The sequence below is a fragment of the Bos javanicus genome, chromosome 26 (assembly GCF_032452875.1).
Source record: "Bos javanicus breed banteng chromosome 26, ARS-OSU_banteng_1.0, whole genome shotgun sequence".
Classification (NCBI taxonomy): domain Eukaryota; kingdom Metazoa; phylum Chordata; class Mammalia; order Artiodactyla; family Bovidae; genus Bos; species Bos javanicus.
The window spans coordinates 38,458,045-38,464,762 of NC_083893.1; positions in this window are offsets into that span (position 1 = coordinate 38,458,045).

Here is a 6,718-nt window from a genome sequence, read left to right on the forward strand (position 1 = left end):
GCAGGGCTTCTCTGAACACAGGTTTCTCTCCAGAAAACTTCCCCCAGCAAAGAACTCCTTCCTCACTGTGGTTCATGAATAACTCATGTCTTCTGATGTGAAGGAAATGCCTGAGACTTAGAAAAGCAATTGCTTGTCCTTTAAGAACTGTTAAGACTCCTTCCTCCCATCTTTCCACTACCATTCCACCGCATCTCTTCTCCTCTAGGCCTCCTCCAAGCATTTTCTCAGGAACTACCAGCCTGGTTTCTGATTTCCAAGGAAGGAGCCAGCCACTGGGGCTTTACAGTGGGCACAATAGCGCCAAAGCTTGGCCAGCCCCAGGGCAGAGCTGTGGCCAACCAGAAAAGGAAGAGTGAACCGGGGACATTGCCTCTTAGCCTCAGAATCTAACCACTTTCAAGTTTTACTGGGAGTTTGCCCTATAATCAGGGTTGCTGTATTTAGCAAATAAAAATGCAAGGTGCCCGGGTGAATTTCTGTTTTGGATAGACAATTCGCAGTTTTGTTTTGTTTTTTGTTTTTAGTATTTTAGTATGTGTATTTCTCATGCATATTTAAAAAAACTACTGAAGACGAAATATTTGGAAACAAAAATTGAGTATCCTGCATTTTATCTGTCAACCCTACCTATGACCTTCTCTCTCTCTTCTTCCTTCCTTTCTTCCAAAAAACCTAGTCTCTGCAAAACCCCACAGTAGGCATGCTGCTGCCGCTGCCGCTGCATCGCTTCAGTCATGTCCGACTCTGTGCGACCCCATAGACGGCAGCCCATCAGACTCCCCCGTCCCTGGGATTCTCCAGGCAAGAACACTGGAGTGGGTTGCCATTTCCTTCTCCAATGCGTGAAAGTGAAAAGTGAAAGTGAAGTCGCTCAGTCGTGTCCAACTCTTAGCAACCCCATAGACTGCAGCCCACTGGGCTCCTCCGTCCGTGGGATTTTCCAGGCGAGACTACTGTAGTGGGTGCCACTGCCTTCTCCCGTAGTAGGCGTAAATAAAGCCTGATGCTTTCCTTGGGGCTTCCCGGGTGGTGCAGTGGTAAAGAAGCTGCCTGCCAATGCAAGGGATGCAAGGGACTCGGGTTTAATCCCTGGGTCGGGAAAATCTCCTGGAGTAGGAAATGGCAACCTGTTCCAGTATTCTTGCCTGGAAAATTCCATGGACAGAGGAGCCTGGTGGGCTGCAGTCCATGGGATAGCAAAGAGCTGGACACGACTGAATGCACACACACTGCTTTCCTTCAAGGTATTCACAACATAGGGGAGGAGACAGGTAACAGATGGCCTTTGCACAATGAGATTCATCTCCATCCCAATAAATCTTCATTCAGATTATTCAGACTACATAGAAGCAGCAATTCTATATGAGGAAGAGCTGAATGAGGTGGGAAAAAGTTCAAAAAAAAGCACAGGGGTGGAAGGCTCTTGAGCTGACTCCATGGACAAGTGTAAAGCCATGGAAGGCATGGCTTCAGGAAGATATGCTGGGCTCTGGGAGCATGGAGTGGAGGTCTTGATGAGGCCAAGTTGCTGATGTGGGAGCTGTGTGTGTCTGAGGAAGCTGGCATCAGAAGTGGGGGCCAGAAGTGTTGTCTGGAGAGTGAAGGGCTCTATACACCATGCTGAGGAGTTGGGGCTTTCTCGGATGGGTCCTAAGAGACCAAACCTACAAATGGACAAAGTTCAGATCATAAGTGACCGTAGAGCTGTGACCACAATCGCTGCAGCAACCTGCCCAGAAATCCAAGTCACAGCCTCAGTCCATACCTCCCAGCTTCCCACCTTTTTGTCCCTGCTTCCAACTCAGGACCAATCACACAAAATGCCCCGTTTCCAGTTACCAGCCTCCACCTTCCTCAGGCAACAAGCTCCAGTCAGGGCACACCTGAAGTCTCTGAAAAGCGTTCCTGCCCCCTACTCGGCTTTGAGTTTCTGCTCTAAATAAACTGCTTGTTTATTCTCATTTAAGTCACGTCTTCATTTATTTCCACAGTAGAGACCACAGGTATTGCTTTGTAGAGAGAGAGAGAGGGGGCAATGGAAACAGATCTCATACCCTGATATGTGGTGTTAATACAATCACAGAGAGTGGTGTTATTCAGAGCTAGAAAAATGTGCTTTTTAAGACACTTTGCAATCTATACACACACACAAATTCTTAATGTTTATGTTCACCTGAACACCCCCAAATTCGTTTACATTCTAAAGAAAGGCTTTGTATCTTTAAATGCAGTTTAAAAACAAGTGTCAGCACTGCCCTTCATTTTCTTTCTGACAACATTTTTATTTCCCCTAGTGGGAGATTGCATCAATTTGTTCCTCTTCCCTAGATCAGGCCCCTGAGCCATTTTACTCTACAGCCTCCTCTCACCACCACCACATCCCCTCCACCCTCCCCAACTAAATGGGTGGAGCCCTGTGATGTTGAATTTGGTCGTGTGCCCTGCTTTGGCCAATGATATGTTAGCAGATATGATGCAAGCAGAGGCTTGAATCAGGCTTGGCCTCTGAGCCTGGGGCTCTTATACCTCTGCCACCTTCGTAAGAAGGACCCTGCGTCTTATGCAGGGTGAGAAGAGGGTGAGTGTCAGGTGGAGCTAAACCACTCCAGCCAAAGAGTTTAGATTAGACAACCGCCAGCTGACCAATGAGTTAAATAGTTATTTTTCAGTTCCTCTAAAATTTTGTGATTGTTACTCAACAGTTTCATACCAATAGTTGACTTTTCACCACTTGATTTCAGAATTTCAAGGGATTTTTCATTACCATGAATATATGATTGTTAATAGCAAATTCTAATGATTGTCTACCCAATTTCATGTTTCCCTGCCATTCTTTCCTTCTGTTAGAGCCTTGATTTTATTTTCAGGTCACCCTATGCCCAGACAAGGGCCCAGAGAAGGTGTCCTGTTCAACCTCAAGGAGCAAATGTCCATTCATCCAAGTCAATTGTCATTTGCTGGTGACTGCAAATCTGTACCAGTTATGGCCAGTGAAGTGTGAGAAGGCTGCTAGGGGCTTTCTGAGATGGCTTCTCTCCTCCTTATAAGGAATTCATGAGATGATGCTTCCTTTTTTAATGCCACTTGACTCTTAGAACTGCTGCAGCCATCTTAACAGGGCAAACCAACACTTTGAAGAGAACAGATTGTGTCCAGACTCACTCACTGCGTCCAGAAGAGAACAGGCTGCGTCCCAGACTCGTTGCGTAGCCGTCCCATAGTGAGCCTTTGGCACTGCCCTAACTCAGGGCTATTTGTTCTGTGCCCTTGCTATTTAGGCCCTGTTTTCTCACAGTTTCTATTCCTGATAGCTCAACCCTTCCTGATTCAGATGTTTCCTCAGAAAAGGAAAATCCCATTTAAAGAAGGGGATGTGTTGATTTTCTTTTCTTTCTTATGTTTTCATCAAGTGAGAATCACTTGATAAAAAGTGGAGCAAGGCCTCTCAAAATCTTTAAAGATGGGCTTCACATGTTTGCTCCAATTTGTTGTTGCTGTTGAGTCATTCAGCTGTGTCCAGCTCTTTGCCACTGTATGGACTTCAGCACACCAAGCTTCCGTGTCCTTCACTATCTCCCTGAGTTTGCTCAAACTCATGTCCAATGAGTCAGTGATGCCATCCAATCATCTCATCCTCTGTTATCCCCTTCTCTTGCCCTCAATCTTTCCCAGCATCATGATCTTTTCCAATGAGTCAGTTCTTCACATCAGGTGGCCAAAGTATTGGAGCTTCAGCTTCAGCTTCAGCAACAGTCCTTCCTGGGAATATTCAGGGTTGATTTCCTTTAGGAATGACTGGTTTGATTTCCTTACAGTCCAAGGGACTCTCAAGAGTCTTCTGCAACACCACAATTCAGAAACATCAATTCTTGGGTGCTCAGCCTTCATTATGGTACAACTCTCACATTTGTACATGACTACTGGAAAAAGCATAGCTTTGACTAGTCAGAACTTGGTCATATAGATGTCATTTGCTTCAGTTGATGCCTCCAAAATTTGACTTTAAGTGGTGTCACCATGACTACAATATGCTATGAAAGGACTTCTGACCTCACTACATGAGTCTGTGCTGCTTTGGGCTGACAGGTAAGTGCAGGAAGAATTTCAACAAGCACAGGTTTTCTTAATGATGGTCCCTCCTTCCAAAGAAAGACTCCCAGGGCCTATTACCCTTCCTTGACCAGGGTGAAGTTGACCTCTTTAAGTAGTAGCAGATACATCATAAAAAGCAGATTCAGTCCACAAGAATGTTCTTGCTCCAGCACAATAAGTACGTGATACATCTGCTCACTATGATACATCCCATTGCAGTAGATGACACTTTTTGAAAACATATTAAAATCTCATTAGATTTTATCTAAACTTGCTGCTAATTTGGGTAACTTGACTATCTTCCCCTCGTCCCATGCTGTGCTCAGCAGAAACCAGCTCATGCCAAATTATCATTCATTTTGTTAAAACAAAACTTCAGGCCACTCTCTGGACTTGCAAACTTTCTTCTGCCCCAGGGCCACTCACTGCCCTCGCTCTTATTGTTCCCGGGAACATCTCTCTCCTACTCACTGCCGGTAAACTCTTGGCATCTGGCAATGCAAAATTCAAACATCAATTCCTCTCTGAAGGTTCGCCTGGATCCTTGAGACAATGCTGCACAAGGGGTGAAGTCAGACCACGTGATTTTGGATTCACCTCTGCACCCAGTTGGGACTCAGGTTGTAAAGAATCCGTCTGCTGGTGCAGGAGACTCGGATTCGATCCCTCGGTTGGGAACATCCCCTGAAGAAGGAAATGGCAACCCACCCCGGTATTCTTGCCTGGAGAATCCCATGGACCAAGGAGCCTGGTGGGTTACAGTCCATGGGGTCACAAAAGAGTCGGACACAACTTAGCAACCAACACTTTCACTTCACTGTCCCCAGTTAGTCAGGACACCTCAGTAGAGGAGCCCAGCTTTTCTGAGCCACGTCTCAGCTTCCTCTCCTGTAAAATATGAACGCTGTTTGCCCCTGCCTCCAGCCGGTGCCAGGGAAGAGCTGAGCTCATGGGTGAGGCCTGGCACAGAGTAAAGGCTCAGTATGTTTTGGCTGTTGTTACTGGATACCTTTCTACAGAATCATAAAGCTTTATAGCTAAAAGGGGCTTCAAAGAGTTCTTCTCAACCTTCAATGTGCAGCGAATCACTTGGGGATCCTGTCAAAACATGGACTCTGATGCAGCAGCTCTGGGGCGGTGCCTGCAATTTCTGTGCATTACTCACAAGTGTTGCAGATACTGCTGGTCCCAGAACCGCACTTGACTAGCCCAGCTGTGTAGGACGCTGAGTTCCTGCTTGTTTTAGAAAAGAGGAAGATGAGGCCTGAGAGAGGCTGTTCCTGGGCCCAGCGAGATCTAGAAGGCTGCTGAGAAAGGCAATATGGAACACAATCCTCCTGGTGGAGTTTAATGAGAGATTCACTTTTCAAAGCAATCCTCGTCTGAAAACCATGTGAAATTGATCTGTGCATCGTAAATTTGTTTCCTCACCCCGAGAGCCAGAGCTCCATTTCCTGAAGAGATATCCTTTTTTCCTGACTCTCAGAAGGGAGGAAGTGGGGATGAGATGGACAATGTCTAAAGCAAAGGCATTAAGCCAAAATGAGCGGTGTTCTACTGAGGGAGAAGAGGAAACACATGACCTCAGGGCCCGTGGTATAAAATATAGCTTAGAAGGAGCTGCCTTGGGTTTTTACTCATCCCAGAATGTCCTAAAAACAATCAAAGTTTTCAGGAAATTGGGAGAGTGTGCAGAAACTGTCATTGCTTTTCCTGCAAAAGGCAATTACCAGGTTTCCAACATTAGGGAAATAGCTCTCTCGTCTGTGGGCAGGCATCTGAGCTAATGAGGCTCGGTTGTGTGGCACACTGAGCCGGGTCTCACAGCTTTCCTAAGTAGATCCCAAAACTATTCCTTAATTAAGAAGACGTGCCCATCACATCCCACTGTTTGTGCCGACACCCGGATGCCTGTCACATTGACTGCCACGGTGGATTCTATTTCTTTTCCCCACACCCGACCTTTTCTCTCATTTGGTTCAAACCAAAGCTTAACCCCGGCTTCTCAGCACAGCTGAGAAGGAACCTACTAAAGAAAACACACAGAGCCCCCATCAGAGAAACTGCTGGAATCTACCAGCTCCTGAAAGCAATCCTTTAGAGAAGGCATGACTCGATCCTAAGTGAGATCTGATATTTAACAATCTTCTGCCATCCACAAGCCCTGTTGGTGTCAGCAAAGTTTTTCCCATCAGCTGCTGGATGGAAGAAAAAATGGAAGTAAATTGTTCTATGAAGGGTTGCTCATACCCAAAAGACTACAAGAGTTCAGAGATGCAAGTCCCTGAAGAAAATGGATCAAGTCTTTTGCATGGTATCAATAATGATTCAAGCAATTCTGTTCATTTTCTATCAAAAGACGACCAGTAAACTCCCACAGGTCTCTCTGCTGTTTGCAAATGGCCCTTGTCTTCAGAGAGTTGACAGTCTAGTAGAAGGAAGAAGAAATAACTAGGAAACAAGGTGGAGAGTGGTCCCTGCACTAAAGGAGTAGGAGAATTGCTGGAGGAGGGGAACATGAACCCTGATCTTAGAAGTAGAGCACCACCCTTCAGGCAATTTTCAGAGTTTCATGGCCCAGCTTTCTCAACTTCCCTAAGGATATCTAGAATATAAGACTTGT